This window comes from Taudactylus pleione, unplaced genomic scaffold (assembly GCF_031769625.1).
Source record: "Taudactylus pleione unplaced genomic scaffold, aTauple2 ptg000051l, whole genome shotgun sequence".
NCBI classification, from domain to species: Eukaryota; Metazoa; Chordata; class Amphibia; order Anura; family Myobatrachidae; genus Taudactylus; species Taudactylus pleione.
Window position 1 is genome coordinate 4,615,746 of NW_028284453.1, and position 16,612 is coordinate 4,632,357.

Sequence of the window (16,612 nt, forward strand, 5' to 3'; positions counted from 1 at the left end):
TCTTGTTTCTCTCTCTGTGTTTCTCTCTCTGTGTTTCTCTTGTTTCTCTCTCTGTGTTTCTCTCTCTGTGTTTCTCTTGTTTCTCTCCGTGTTTCTCTTGTTTCTCTCTCTGTGTTTCTCTCTCTGTCTTTCTCTTGTTTCTCTCTCTGTGTTTCTCTTGTTTCTCTCTCTGTGTTTCTCTCTCTGTGTTTCTCTCTCCGTGTTTGTCTCTCCGTGTTTGTCTCTCTGTGTTTCTCTCTCTGTGTTTCTCTTGTTTCTCTCTCTGTGTTTCTCTATCTGTGTTTCTCTCTCTGTGTTTCTCTCTCCGTGTTTGTCTCTCTGTCTTTCTCTCTCTGTGTTTCTCTTGTTTCTCTCTCTGTGTTTCTCTCTCTGTGTTTCTCTCTCCGTGTTTGTCTCTCCGTGTTTGTCTCTCTGTGTTTCTCTCTCTGTGTTTCTCTTGTTTCTCTCTCTGTGTTTCTCTTGTTTCTCTCTCTCTGTTTCTCTCTCTGTGTTTCTCTCTCCGTGTTTGTCTCTCTGTGTTTCTCTCTCTGTGTTTCTCTTGTTTCTCTCTCTGTGTTTCTCTCTCCATGTTTCTCTCTCCGTGTTTTTCTTGTTTCTCTCTCCATATTTCTCTCTCTGTGTTTCTCTCTCTGTGTTTCTCTCTGTGTTTCTCTTGTTTCTCTCTCCATGTTTCTCTCTCTGTGTTTCTCTCTCCATGTTTCTCTCTCCGTGTTTCTCTCTCCATATTTCTCTTGTTTCTCTCTCCATGTTTCTCTCTCTGTGTTTCTCTCTCCGTGTTTCTCACTCCATGTTTCTCTCTCTGTGTTTCTCTTGTTTCTCTCTCTGTGTTTCTCTCTCTCTGTGTGTTTCTCTCTCTGTGTTTCTCTTGTTTCTCTCTGTGTTTCTTTGTTTCTCTCTCTGTGTTTCTCTCTCTGTGTTTCTCTTGTTTCTCTCTCCATGTTTCTCTCTCTGTGTTTCTCTTGTTTCTCTCTCGATGTTTCTCTTGTTTCTCTCTCTGTGTTTCTCTCTCTGTGTTTCTCTCTGTGTTTCTCTCTCTGTGTTTCTCTTGTTTCTCTCTCTGTGTTTCTCTATCTGTGTTTCTCTCTCTGTTTCTCTCTCTGTGTTTCTCTTGTTTCTCTCTCTGTGTTTCTCTCTCTGTGTTTCTCTCTCTATTTCTCTCTCTGTTTCTCTCTCTGTGTTTCTCTCTCTGTGTTTCTCTCTCTGTGTTTCTCTTGTTTCTCTCTCTGTGTTTCTCGTGTTTCTCTCTCTGTGTTTCTCTCTCTGTGTTTCTCTCTCTGTGTTTCTCTTGTTTCTCTCTCTGTGTTTCTCGTTTTTCTCTCTCTGTGTTTCTCTCTCTGTTTCTCTCTGTGTTTCTCTCTCCGTGTTATTCTCTCCGTGTTTCCCGTGTTTTTCTCTCCATGTTTCTCTTGTTTCTCTCTCTGTGTTTCTCTCTCTGTGTTTCTCTCTGTGTTTCTCTCTCCGTGTTTTTCTCTCCGTGTTTCCCGTGTTTCTCTCTCCGTGTTTCTCTCTCCGTGTTTCTCTCTCTGTGTTTCTCTCTCCGTGTTTTTCTCTCCGTGTTTATCTTGTTTCTCTCTCTGTGTTTTTCTCTCTGTGTTTTTCTCACCGTGTTTCTCTCTCCGTGTTTTTCTCTCCGTGTTTCTCTCTCCGTGTTTCTCTCTCCGTGTTTTTCTCTCCGTGTTTCTCTCTCTGTGTTTCTCTCTCTGTGTTTCTCTCTCTGTGTTTTTCTCTCCGTGTTTTTCTCTCCGTGTTTCTCTCTCTGTGTTTTTCTCTCCGTGTTTCCCGTGTTATTCTCTCTGTGTTTTTCTCTCTCCGTGTTTCTCTCTCTGTGTTTGTCTCTCCGTGTTTCTCTTGTTTCTCTCTCCGTGTTTCTCTCTCCGTGTTTCTCTCTCTGTGTTTTTCTCTCTGTGTTTTTCTCACCGTGTTTCTCTCTCCGTGTTTTTCTCTCCGTGTTTCTCTCTCCGTGTTTCTCTCTCCGTGTTTTTCTCTCCGTGTTTCTCTCTCTGTGTTTCTCTCTCTGTGTTTCTCTCTCTGTGTTTTTCTCTCCGTGTTTTTCTCTCCGTGTTTCTCTCTCTGTGTTTTTCTCTCCGTGTTTCCCGTGTTATTCTCTCTGTGTTTTTCTCTCTCCGTGTTTCTCTCTCTGTGTTTCTCTCTCCGTGTTTCTCTTGTTTCTCTCTCCGTGTTTCTCTCTCCGTGTTTCTCTCTCCGTGTTTCTCTCCATGTTTCTCTTTCCGTGTTTCTCTCTCCATGTTTCTCTCTCCGTGTTTTTCTCTCCGTGTTTCTCTCTCCGTGTTTCTCTCTCCGTGTTTTTCTCTCCGTGTTTCCCGTGTTTCTCTCTCCGTGTTTCTCTCTCCGTGTTTCTCTCTCCGTGTTTCTCTTGTTTCTCTCTCCGTGTTTCTCTCTCCGTGTTTCTCTCTCCGTGTTTCTCTCTCCGTGTTACTCTCTCCGTGTTTCTCTTTCCGTATTTCTCTCTCCGTGTTTCTCTCTCCGTGTTTCTCTCTCCGTGTTTCTCTCTCCGTGTTTTTCTCTCCGTGTTTCTCTCTCCGTGTTTCTCTCTCTGTGTTTTTCTCTCTGTGTTTCTCTCTCTGTGTTTCTCTCTCTGTGTTTCTCTTGTTTCTCTCTCTGTGTTTCTCTGGTTTCTCTCTCTGTGTTTCTTGTGTTTCTCTCTCTGTGTTTCTCTCTGTGTTTCTCTCTCCGTGTTTTTCTCTCCGTGTTTCCCGTGTTTCTCTCTGTGTGTTTCTCTTGTTTCTCTCTCTGTGTTTCTCGTGTTTCTCTATCCGTGTTTCTCTCTGTGTTTCTCTCTCCGTGTTTTTCTCTCCGTTTCTCTCTCCGTGTTTCTCTCTCCGTGTTTCACTCTCTGTGTTTCTCTCTCCGTGTTTTTCTCTCCGTGTTTCTCTTGTTTCTCTCTCTGTGTTTCTCTCTCTGTGTTTTTCTCTCCGTGTTTCTCTTGTTTCTCTCTCTTGTTTCTCTCTCTGTGTTTCTCTCTCCGTGTTTGTCTCTCTGTGTTTCTCTCTCTGTGTTTTTCTCTCTGTATTTTTCTCTCTGTGTTTTTCTCTCTCCGTGTTTCTCTGTGTTTCTCTCTCCGTGTTTCTCTTGTTTCTCTCTCCGTGTTTCTCTCTGTGTGTTTCTCTCTCCGTGTTTCTCTCTCTGTGTTTCTCTTGTTTCTCTCTCTGTGTTTCTCTTGTTTCTCTCTCTGTGTTTCTCTCTCTGTGTTTCTCTTGTTTCTCTCTCCATGTTTCTCTCTCCGTGTTTTTCTTGTTTCTCTCTCCATGTTTCTCTCTCTGTTGCTCTCTCTGTTTCTCTTGTTTCTCTCTCCATGTTTCTCTCTCTGTGTTTCTCTCTCTGTGTTTCTCTCTCCATGTTTCTCTCTCCGTGTTCTTCTCTCCATGTTTCTCTTGTTTCTCTCTCCATGTTTATCTCTCCGTGTTTCTCTCTCTGTGTTTCTCTCCGTGTTTTTCTCTCTGTGTTTCTCTTGTTTCTCTCTCTGTGTTTCTCTTGTTTCTCTCTCTGTGTTTCTCTCTCCGTGTTTTTCTTGTTTCTCTCTCCATGTTTCTCTCTCTGTTTCTCTCTCCATGTTTCTCTCTGTGTTTCTCTTGTTTCTCTCTCCATGTTTCTCTCTCCGTGTTTCTCTCTCTGTGTTTCTCTCTCCATGTTTCTCTCTCTGTGTTTCTCTCTCCATGTTTCTCTCTCCATGTTTCTCTTGTTTCTATCTCCATGTTTCTCTCTCTGTGTTTCTCTCTCTGTGTTTCTCTCCGTGTTTCTCTCTCTGTGTTTCTCTTGTTTGTCTCTCTGTGTTTCTCTCTCTGTGTTTCTCTTGTTTCTCTCTCTGTGTTTCTCTCTCTGTGTTTCTCTTGTTTCTCTCTCTGTGTTTCTCTTGTTTCTCTCTCTGTGTTTCTCTCTCTGTGTTTCTCTTGTTTCTCTCTCTGTGTTTCTCTTGTTTCTCTCTCTGTGTTTCTCTCTCTGTGTTTCTCTCTCCGTGTTTGTCTCTCCGTGTTTGTCTCTCTGTGTTTCTCTCTCTGTGTTTCTCTTGTTTCTCTTGTTTCTCTCTCTGTGTTTCTCTCTCTGTGTTTCTCTCTCTGTGTTTCTCTCTCCGTGTTTGTCTCTCTGTGTTTCTCTCTCTGTGTTTCTCTTGTTTCTCTCTCTGTGTTTCTCTCTCTGTGTTTCTCTCTCCGTGTTTGTCTCTCCGTGTTTGTCTCTCTGTGTTTCTCTCTCTATATTTCTCTTGTTTCTCTCTCTGTGTTTCTCTTGTTTCTCTCTCTGTGTTTCTCTCTGTGTTTCTCTCTCTGTTTCTCTCTCTGTGTTTCTCTCTCCGTGTTTGTCTCTCTGTGTTTCTCTCTCTGTGTTTCTCTTGTTTCTCTCTCTGTGTTTCTCTCTCCATGTTTCTCTCTCCGTGTTTTTCTTGTTTCTCTCTCCATGTTTCTCTCTCTGTGTTTCTCTCTCTGTGTTTCTCTCTGTGTTTCTCTTGTTTCTCTCTCCATGTTTCTCTCTCTGTGTTTCTCTCTCCATGTTTCTCTCTCCGTGTTTCTCTCTCCATATTTCTCTTGTTTCTCTCTCCATGTTTCTCTCTCTGTGTTTCTCTCTCCATGTTTCTCACTCCATGTTTCTCTCTCTGTGTTTCTCTTGTTTCTCTCTCTGTGTTTCTCTTGTTTCTCTCTCTGTGTTTCTCTTGTTTCTCTCTCTGTGTTTCTCTTGTTTCTCTCTCTGTGTTTCTCTCTCTGTGTTTCTCTCTCTGTGTTTCTCTTGTTTCTCTCTCTGTGTTTCTCTTGTTTCTCTCTCTGTGTTTCTCTCTGTGTGTTTCTCTTGTTTCTCTCTCTGTGTTTCTCTTGTTTCTCTCTGTTTTTCTCTTGTTTCTCTCTCTGTGTTTCTCTCTCTGTGTTTCTCTCTCTGTGTTTCTCTTATTTCTCTCTCTGTGTTTCTCTCTCTGTGTTTTTCTCTCCATGTTTCTCTCTCTGGGCCTGATTCAGATCCGTACGCAAGTGGATGATCGCTCGTTCGACGAACGAGCGAGAAAATGTAAATTCAAGCGCTCGCTCGTAGCTAATCTTCCGCCCCAAAGTCTCTCAACCCCTCCTATAGCTATTGAACGAGCAAAATTGTGACCGTCGATCTCCAAATTTTGTTGCAGGGAACGCTCGCACAAGTCCAAACCGGAAGTGGGCCTGTCAGATTTCGATTACCTGCTCGTTCATTCTGCATACATACTTTAATTGTATCATGCCAATCAATCTATTAGCTTAATTGCTCTTCACATGTTTGCAATCTGGTTTTTTTTTCATTTTCAATAAACTTTATTCTTGTCCGTGTGTGTCATTTTTCCCGCAGAATACGTACGGTTTCACCAATGGTTTTCTTTTTCAAAACTACATGTTGTAACCAATGATCCTATTGTTTTCATGTGTTTGTGATAGGCATATTTTAGTTTATTCATTTGTTTATTTAAATAAGCTTACGCATGTCACTGCATCAAGCCTATCATAACTCACATTATATTTTTTAGGCTGGAGGACACATGACTCATACAATAACCAATAGAATGGTTCCTGTTAATTTACCAAATACATTAGCCAATCAAATTTTTTCTCAGGCCTTTATTAAAACTGTTTGGTGTAATAAAAATCATTGCCATCATGAGAGCCTCCGCGTTTACCAGGCAGGAGCTTTTGGTGCTTACGGAGGTGATGGACCGGCGGATCACCAGCCAGCCTCCCCCATCAGCAACCGTCAGAAGCGATCCGCCTATGCGGAGGTTAGCTGCCGCCTGCGCTCCTTCGGCTCACGCCGAAATATCGGTCAGCTAGAGTGCAGGTGGTCGGATCTACGGTGCCGCACGCCACGCTTGCTGGCCTGTTTTCGACAGCGTATAGCTGAAAGTATTTGTTTATTTTCTGGGCTTTTTTTGCGGCCCTATCTGCGTGTGCATGTTTTTAGTCTAGCCCTGTTTGTTTATTGTGGTCCTATCTGCGTGTGCATGTTTTCAGTCTAGCCCTGTTTGTTTATTGTGGTCCTATCTGCGTGTGCATGTTTTTAGTCTAGTCCTGTTTGTTTATTGTGGTCCTATCTGCGTGTGCATGTTTTCAGTCTAGCCCTGTTTGTTTATTGTGGTCCTATCTGCATGTGCATGTTTTCAGTCTAGCCCTGTTTGTTTATTGTGGTCCTATCTGCGTGTGCATGTTTTCAGTCTAGCCCTGTTTGTTTATTGTGGTCCTATCTGCGTGTGCATGTTTTCAATTTTTAAAATGTTATAACATTTGTGGAGTTGCTAATTTATGGCCAACTCCCCCCCTAAAAAAAAGACTAAACATTTTTCTAAACTCATTTAGGGGCTGAACGCAGAAGCCGGCCTCGCCACAGTCACAGACGCCGGGCTCGGCCCCTCAGTCCGACTCCCAGCACAGCATCAACTCGCCAACCTTCCCCCAATTCCCCCTCCACCCCTGACCGGCCACTACCTGAGGCCCCTCCCTCTGGAAATTTGCCCCCCCCAACAAAATTCACCCTCCACTCCACCCTCCCCTCTCTTTTCTTCACCCTCCACTCCACCCCCCGGCGCTTTTCATCACCATCCAGCAGCTCCGAAATCTCCCCTCCGTGTAGCCTACAGCACTGGCCCACCTCCGAGGAGGAGGAGGATGGAGGGCCTCCAAACACCCAAATCCCTATGACCGGTATGTTTCCCTTTAAAAGTTTTTTACATTTTTAGTGGTGACATTTTTATTTTGATAGATAATGTATTGGATTTTTACCAATGATACATATCACACATGTCCAAACACTCATACTTGGGTAGTTATTGTTTACCCTAACAATGGTACTTTGTCTTTTTTGTGGTCGCCTTTTTGTGTGTTCATTTGTAATTTAGTATTTATCCCATCTTTGCATTTGCCAGTACTTTGTTTTTTTCATCACAACTGGATCTTTGTTTACACTAGATTTATTTGTTGAGTTTGTTTTGTAAACTTATAATGTAAGGTGTTATTTTTTTATTTTTTTCTCCAACAGAGGACCAGTGGCGGATGCATTGTATGCAGGAGGGATTGGCCACCTTGCGTGGGCACATGATAGCAATGTTAGTGGTCCTTGACCACATGGTGGCAGCCCCTTCGGAGCTGATTTTTTTTTTTCCTTGTTTGTTTTTTTCAAATTATTTGTTTGAAATTAAAATTTCTTTGTATTTTAACTAGTCTCATTCCTTGTCTGAAACAATTACATTGTTTAACCATCCATAAGTCCACTATTTGATCATGTTCTTTAAAGTAAGGTAAATTATATTGTACAAAGCGCTAGTAAGTATGTAAGCTGCCACATTAAACACCTCACCATACCAATAGGTTATTAGAAATTCAAACATTTTCTGGTTTTTCTTTGGGTGGGTAATGTAAATTTAAAAAAAAAGCTGCTTAGGCCTAGTTTGGCAAACATACTGAATCAACATAATACCTTTGATGTTTTTTGAAAGCCACAAAGCATGTTCAAAGACTTAAACATTTCACACATTACAGGATTAGGCATTACGAAAGTTGGCCTTTTTTGTGCCAGGTTACACGTGATTCTAATTTTGAAAAAAACAGTCTTTTTAACGGCAAACAAAAATTTAATACACACCAAACACATACAAAAAGTGAATTGTGACAAGCAATTCACACAGTGAAAAGACACTCCAAAAAACAACCAACACCAAAAGCAAACATCAAAAGAAACAATCAAGAACTGATGAAATAAGTAGCAGGTCAACATAAATCCACAAATGAGGCGATGAAATAATTGATTCCAAAGTTAGATCCAATGTGGCCACATGTACACAATTTAGTGGAGCAGGTAGTAGGCATCGTTTTTTCGAGGTTTGTAAAGGAAGACAAGAAAAATGAAAAAATAAAAAAAATTTAAAAAGGCACATTACAATGGTACATGTCGACATTGTGCAATTAAGTAAATGTTTGACAATAATTACCTGAAAAATCTAGCCACCACATCATCGCGTATGGCCCCCCCACATACTGACCTCCGACCAACCTCGGGGGGGCCATCCTCAGGCAAGGCATCCTCTGGCTGCTTTGGGACACCACTCCTTATGGCGATGTTGTGAAATATCCCACACAGGACCACTATTTTTGAAACCATATCCGGCAAATACATGAGCTCGCCACCAGAGCGGTGGAGGCATCTGAATCGGCCTTTGAAAGGCCGATACAGCGCTCCACCACCTGCTTGGTGGCTGTAAGTGCGGAATTATACTCACTTTGTGGCCCTGGTGTGGGAGCCAAATAAGGAGTGAGCAGCCAGGGCGTGCAAGGGTAACCACTGTCTCCTGTGAAAAAACAAACACAAACATCAGGACCATTGTGTAACAAGCTTTGCATTGGTTGCCACGGAAGGTGTCAACTTACCCAGAAGCCATGCATCACCAGCTTGTAGGTTGTCTAATTTTTGCCAAATCCCTGATTGCCGGATGACGAAGGAATATTTTCTCCATTAATTTTTCAAAGAGTTTTTAAAAAGACTTACTCAAAAAATAACCAGAAAAAAAAAAGCAAACGTAATATCCAAAAATCAAACACAAAAAAACAATAACCAACTCCAACAAACTGCCTCAAACCACTAATCACGCCAACAATCCACTCCTCCAATCTAAACCTCCAACATTCATCACCCACCACCTCGACTCGAGTCACAACAAGCCATAGTCTTTATTTTCCCGCTCAAATTAAGGACTGATCATAGGAGCGCACAATCAATGATGCGGACGAATAATGAGGACGCATGTATAAATACGTCACGGAAAGTCACAAACGGTCTGCTGTAGTTCAAGTTGAGGTGCTCATAATGGCTACAGAACAGCAAAACAATGGCCAAGAGGCGCCCGGTAAGTATTTGTCTCTTTTGTATTCAAGGATTATTTAGAACCCTAATTTATTGAAAATTTGACATCAAAATTTAAAAAATGTTTTTTAAAAAAGGTGTTGAGGATGCCATGGAAGAGGCTGCTGGGCCGAGTAGGCCAACAAAACCAAACAAAAAAAAAAGACAGCCACAATTCACAAGAAAGGAGATGGAGGTTTTGGTCCAAATGTGTGTTGACACCCTGCCATAGGCAGAAAGGAATATGGGTGCAAGCCAGAAGTGGAGAATGTGGGATGAGATAGCCAGTGCTGTCAATAGGGTGGGTGAGTTGGACCGTCTAACCCGGGATGTCAAACGCCGGTACGTAAAAACTACATTTTAATAAAAAGTGGTTACAGGGCCAAATACTGCAGGAATAATGCCAACTTTTTCACCCACAGATGGACCGATTTTAAATATCGTCTGAAGCAAAAACTGGCTGACAGGGATAGGCATGCAAGGGGGACAGGTTGGGGTCCCACTCCTGTGTCATTGGAGCTGAATGACTTGGAAGAGCTGGCACAGGGGTGTGTACAGGAAGAGGAGGTGTTTGGCGTGTCCAACATGGATACGGACATGCCAGACTTTGCGGCTCCTCATGTTGTCCCAGGTAAGTGTTGTTATGTTACCAACTCTGAAATGTGTTTGTGACAATATGTAGATTCTAATGTTCCTCTTTTCTCTCACAGAGACACAGGCGGATGAGTCTGCTCCAGAGGGGAGCCTTGGCCGCAGAATTTCTGCTGGCTCTGCAGGGGAGGAAGAAGTAGATCCGGCTGGGGACCCTGCAGAAGCCAGTCCAGGGCAATCCCCGTCGCAGGCAGTGGCCCTCCTCACAGATCTCAATTTTAAATCGGATCACCACACGGAGATTCTGCTGAGGATGGACGCCAGTCTGCTACGGGTGGCTGAGGCGATGGGGCAAAATGCTGCGGCCAACGTGACCATTGCTCAGGCCCTGGCCGAAAATACCGGGGCCAACATCCAAATTGCCAATGCCCTGGAGCAGCTCGTTCGCCAGCACATGGTGGAGCCGGCCTCCCTTCCTGCCGGGACATCAGGATCCTCCACCTCTGGCACAACAGCCATCCCTCCAAATGTGCCTAGCCCTCTGCCTACTCCAGAGGCCACAACATCTGCCTCTGGACAGGCCAGCCAAAGGACATCCCGGACCCGGTCAGGCTCCCGCCCTACCCCGGCCAAACGGGGCAAAAAGCGATGACCGCACTGGCTAATTTTCCCACAATCCTTCTGTGCTTGCCCCATATTCCTTAAGGGCCAAAACTTCCCTCTCCTTTCTTGTGAATTCTTTTTAATGTGTGTTATTTTCTTTTCGGCAAATGCCACTATTGTTGTGTTTGTAATTTTACTTTCAAATTTTTTTACGTTAGCCAGAACTGAAAACTGGCAAATGCACATGAAAAAAAAAAAATGTGTCTAAAAAATAAAAACATTTCAAAATCTGCTCCATTGTATTGTGACATTATTCAAAAAATGGTTTATAGGTAATCCCGGCCAAAAAAACAAAACAAAACATTAATTTTAATTCAGATTCTAAAGGGTTAAAAACCATTTAGGAGTTTTAAGGAACACTTTGCCAAAACAAAATGGATGCGAATTTTCCTGGCCCATTAAAAATGTTGCTAAAACACAAACATGATGACAATATTGTTGCAACACAAAACCAAAAAAAAAATGCAAAAAAAAAAAAAAAATTGGTACGCTAATTGTCTAATCCAGAAATTAGCAGCTGAGAATTTCACCTGTGTACGGTTTTGTGCTACTAAAAAAAAACTATTTGCTAAACACATTACAAGCTTGTTTTTAATTCTAAGTTGATTGCTTTTCGGGCAAGAAATGATAAATCGATTGTACATCGAAGAGGCACGGGAAGGAGTCATTGTGGTAGAGTATACCAGACCACAAGCTGTGCAAGCAGTTTCAACGGAAAGTGGATCAGACAGTGACGTATGACTTGTTCCGATCACATTGGCCGTTCGCATGAGATCATTTATGTACACCAAAAAAATGCCTCGACACGCCTGCGTTTTCCAATCTCCACCCCCGTCAATGCCCAAAAACGGCCTGTTCTGTCAATCACATTTGACATGTCACTTCCTGTTCGCTATTCGAAGAACGACTAAAAAAAAGATCGCAATCAGCCGTACGCACATGCACAGTGTAACACCGGCGCATGCGTGGTTTCACAACATCGGAACGCTACGAGCGTACTGCCGCTTACGAGCAGCTCTGAATGAGGACCTCTGTGTTTCTCTCTCCATGTTTCTCTCTCTGTGTTTCTCTCTCCATCTTTCTCTTGTTTCTCTCTCTGTGTTTCTCTCTCCGTCTTTCTCTTCTCTATCTGTGTTTCTCTTGTTTCTCTCTCTGTCTTTCTCTTGTTTCTCTCTCCATGTTTCTCTCTCCGTCTTTCTCTTGTTTCTCTCTCTGTGTTTTTCTCTCCATGTTTCTCTCTCCGTCTTTCTCTTGTTTCTCTCTCCGTCTTTCTCTTGTTTCTCTCTCTGTGTTTCTCTCTCCATGTTTCTCTCTCCGTCTTTCTTTTGTTTCTCTCTCCGTGTTTCTCTGTCTTTCTCTTGTTTCTCTCTCCGTCTTTCTCTGTCTTTCTCTTGTTTCTCTCTCTGTGTTTCTCTCTCCATGTTTCTCTCTCCGTGTTTCTCTCTCCATGTTTCTCTCTCCGTCTTTCTTTTGTTTCTCTCTGTGTTTCTCTCTCCGTGTTTCCCTGTCTTTCTCTTGTTTCTCTCTCCGTGTTTCTCTGTCTTTCTCTTGTTTCTCTCTCCGTGTTTCTCTGTCTTTCTCTTGTTTCTCTCTCCATGTTTCTTTCTCCGTCTTTCTTTTGTTTCTCTCTCCATGTTTCTCTGTCTTTCTCTTGTTTCTCTCTCCGTGTTTCTCTGTCTTTCTCTTGTTTCTCTCTCCGTGTTTCTGTCTTTCTCTTGTTTCTCTCTCCGTGTTTCTCTCTCCGTCTTTCTTTTGTTTCTCTCTGTGTTTCTCTCTCCGTGTTTCTCTGTCTTTCTCTTGTTTCTCTCTCCGTGTTTCTCTGTCTTTCTCGTTTCTCTCTCCGTGTTTCTCTTGTTTCTCTGTCCATGTTTCTTTCTCCGTCTTTCTTTTGTTTCTCTCTCCGTGTTTCTCTGTCTTTCTCTTGTTTCTCTCTCCGTGTTTCTCTGTCTTTCTCTTGTTTCTCTCTCCGTGTTTCTGTCTTTCTCTTGTTTCTCTCTCCGTGTTTCTCTTGTTTCTCTCTCTGTGTTTCTCTCTCCATGTTTCTCTCTCCGTGTTTCTCTCTCCATGTTTCTCTCTCCGCGTTTCTGTCTTTCTCTTGTTTCTCTCTCCATGTTTCTCTTGTTTCTCTCTCTGTGTTTCTCTCTCCATGTTTCTCTCTCCGTGTTTCTCTCTCCATGTTTCTCTCTCCGTCTTTCTTTTGTTTCTCTCTGTTTCTCTCTCCATGTTTCTCTCTCCGTGTTTCTCTCTCCATGTTTCTCTCTCCGTCTTTCTTTTGTTTCTCTCTCTGTTTCTCTCTCCATGTTTCTCTCTCCGTGTTTCTCTCTCCATGTTTCTCTCTCCATGTTTCTCTCTCCATGTTTCTCTCTCTGTCTTTCTCTTGTTTCTCTCTCTGTGTTTCTCTCTCCATGTTTCTCTTGCTTCCCTCTCTGTGTTTCTCTCTCTGTCTTTCTTTTGTTCTCTCTCTGTGTTTCTCTCTCCGTGTTTCTCTGTCTTTCTCTTGTTTCTCTCTCTGTGTTTCTCTCTCCGTGTTTCTCTATCGGTGTTTTTCTCTCCATGTTTCTCTTGCTTCCCTCTCTGTGTTTCTCTCTCCATGTTTCTCTTGTTTTATTATCCGTGTTTCTCTCTCCATGTTTCTCTTGTTTTCCTCTCCATGTTTCTCTCTCCATGTTTCTCTCAGGAATTTTTAGAAATGGATATGCTGCCTATAGCAACCAATCAGATTCTACTTAACATTTAACTAGCACCTTCTAGAAGATATCCACTGTGTGTGGGCAAATTGTGCACTTTAATTGTACATTGCAAACCCTCTACTGCTACACTAACTGTACATAAATAGCTAGAGCCTGATGAAGACCCAATGGGGTTCTGGACATATTCTGGTCAGGGCAATTATTTCCCCTTTCCATCAAAAAAGGATACACAATAACAGATTACAGTAATCCGGGCCTGTCAATGCCCACTGTGCCCTAGTCTGGAGCCTGGGTTACCTAATGGATGATCTGGTCTTAGATCGGGTTTGTTTTGAGCTCTCCATCTCTGTGATAATGGACTCCTCTCTTTGAATTTTGACTCTCTCCCAACTCCTGCCCTACTCCCATTAACTCCTATCTACGCCAGCAATGGGCCTTGCTTACACTAATCTTTGGACTAGAGGGAGGAGCTGATAGGTCTTAAAGTAGCAAACAAGAATGCAACCCAGATCCCGTACAATGGTAGGGTATAGATCCCCTTCAGTATTAGTACCTGTAAGTGACGTAGAGTGAGGGCGGAAGTGTGTTTCCGTGCCCATAAAGGCCACCAAAAGAAGAAATTTGGCCCCTCACGGGCTCGGAGCTTCGAGCACGGTGACTCGCTTAGCTTGCCACAGGTTTATATTCCCCCTCCATGTCTACATGGATAGTAAGGAAAGATGGACAGTAGCTGATGAAGTCAGGGTACAATTACTGAAGGGGATCTATCCGCTACCATGGTACTATTTACCGGCTACCTTAAAAAAAATTTAACCTGTGTTGTGTCCCTAATGAAAACAGGAATTTTGCAGTCACAAACCTAAAAAAAGTTCAGTCATTCACTTTGCCCTGTTATTTTCTTGCTTTACATCTATATAAACACATTACCTGCATTACTTCTAAATTATGAAACTACAAAAAAGCACCAGCACACAAATTCTGTACTGTAAATTGTTCAGGTTTGGGCTAAACTTCTCCCACTTCAGCCACTCAGGAACACCTGGCAGACAGTGCACCAGCAACCACAAAAGGTGTTTTTCTGGTGGCAGGCAGAGCTGGGAAGCACGTGTCCTAGGGGACTGTCTGGTTCTCTATGAAATAAACAAACTTGTCATATGAGGGGTGGAGAGAAATGAGCCCTGGCACGTCAGCCGCCATTTTTCTTACGGGCAAAGTGGACAGACCCCCAACACACCACTCTCTCGGAACCAGCTTACACTGTTTCTACCCGTCAGCACCGTCTCTCCCGTAACATGCAGAGATTTTATTAAGAACTGTGCAGTCTGATCCCCTGCAGCACGCCTGAGACAGTGGACGCCATTTTTGTCGCTGGCAAGCCAGAGTGTAAGGATCGAGCGATTGGCGTGCGCTTTAGCGTGTGATAAGCCCCCTCACTATCCCTCCCCCGGTGCATAATCATGAGTGAGTATATGTCAAATAATGGGCGGGGCCATGGTGGAAGGAGGCGGGGCTAGAGGGGCTATAAAGCGGGTGGGCAGGCTTTGTGGTTGGTCGGTTCTGACGCTGGTAGCTGTGCGACCCTGGGGGCTTGGATTTGCTGCTGCTGGGAGGATTGCAGGTAAAGGGCTCTGTGCTCCTAATTCTCTTGTGCCCTGCCCCCCTTTCCCCATCTCCACTGCTTGCTGGTGACTGATAAAGTTCCCTTGCAGGAGATCCCCAGCTGCACCTCCATGAAGGTTTCTGTTGTCAATAAGTAGTTGCCACTTTCCATTATGCTGCATGTTGTGCTGCAGTATTGGTAGCTGTAGGCATCCTGTGGAACTACAACTCCTATTGTGTCACCTGTGGGTTGACATGCTGTGCAGGGACCTGAGGCACTGCAGCTCCTCATAACATACCAACTAATGGCTGGCATGCTGAGACCTGTATTTATGAGGTCTGCTGCTACTACAACCCTCATCATGCCAGTCATAGGTCAGGATGCTATGCAGCTGCTGGGAGTTATGGAGCTACATGTTGCTGATGTCTATTCCAGCTTGTGACTGTCTAAATGCTGCAGAGGCTGCTTTGATGTCTTTACTCTGCAATGTGCATTGGTGTTTTTGTTCTAAGATTCCAGGAGTCTGATATCTGTCAGCCTGTACTATATTTGGCAATGTAAGAGAAGTATTTGTATTTGACCCTTTCAGTTTGCAAGCTGCTTATCCTTATGTTTTTCTTTATCTTGTGTTAGATTTTGCATTTATGGGTCAATTTGTTTTAGTAACACTTATTTAGATCACACTTGGTCAACAGTGAATATTTGGCCATTCACATCAGTCTGTCCCAGTGGAGCTTACAATTGATACTTCCTACAATGTATGTGCACCAGAGTACTTGTAGGAAACTCGTGCAAGCATGAGAGCATACAAACAGTTGGTGCCATGGTGGTAATCAAACCCAAGACCTCAGTGCTGTGAGGCAGTAATGCTAACCATTACGCCAACTGTGCTCACTTGTGCAGAAATTAATTTTGCAGCATGTAGGACCTTTAAAACTGCCTTTGAAGTTAATTTATGCCTCTAGTACTAGCTACACTGATACCATTATGATAAATAACTTGACATCTCAAAATCCAGCTAGTTCCTTTTTTGTTTGAGCACTGCTTTTCAAACTTGGTCATCAAAACAAAGTCCAGGTTTTAATGATATCCATGTTTTGAGCAGATATGTTTAAATGGAAATAACTGACTTTAAATAACTTGTGCTGAAGCATTGGATAGCCTTAACCTGGACTGTTAATGTCTTAAGGACTGAGTTGGGAAGTCCTAGACATCCCCTTTAATGTTGACTTTCAAAATTATTATTTTTTTTTAATATTATTTTTTTCCACAGGGTGCTGGACTTCTCACAACCATGACTGACATGACGGACAACCACAAGGAGGCCTGGGAGGGACTAATTAGTGCTGCAGAAAAATATCGTAGACAGACTGGAAATGACATTGTGCTCAAAAAATAACCAGAAAAAAAAAAGCAAACGTAATATCCAAAAATCAAACACAAAAAAACAATAACCAACTCCAACAAACTGCCTCAAACCACTAATCACGCCAACAATCCACTCCTCCAATCTAAACCTCCAACATTCATCACCCACCACCTCGACTCGAGTCACAACAAGCCATAGTCTTTATTTTCCCGCTCAAATTAAGGACTGATCATAGGAGCGCACAATCAATGATGCGGACGAATAATGAGGACGCATGTATAAATACGTCACGGAAAGTCACAAACGGTCTGCTGTAGTTCAAGTTGAGGTGCTCATAATGGCTACAGAACAGCAAAACAATGGCCAAGAGGCGCCCGGTAAGTATTTGTCTCTTTTGTATTCAAGGATTATTTAGAACCCTAATTTATTGAAAATTTGACATCAAAATTTAAAAAATGTTTTTTAAAAAAGGTGTTGAGGATGCCATGGAAGAGGCTGCTGGGCCGAGTAGGCCAACAAAACCAAACAAAAAAAAAAGACAGCCACAATTCACAAGAAAGGAGATGGAGGTTTTGGTCCAAATGTGTGTTGACACCCTGCCATAGGCAGAAAGGAATATGGGTGCAAGCCAGAAGTGGAGAATGTGGGATGAGATAGCCAGTGCTGTCAATAGGGTGGGTGAGTTGGACCGTCTAACCCGGGATGTCAAACGCCGGTACGTAAAAACTACATTTTAATAAAAAGTGGTTACAGGGCCAAATACTGCAGGAATAATGCCAACTTTTTCACCCACAGATGGACCGATTTTAAATATCGTCTGAAGCAAAAACTGGCTGACAGGGATAG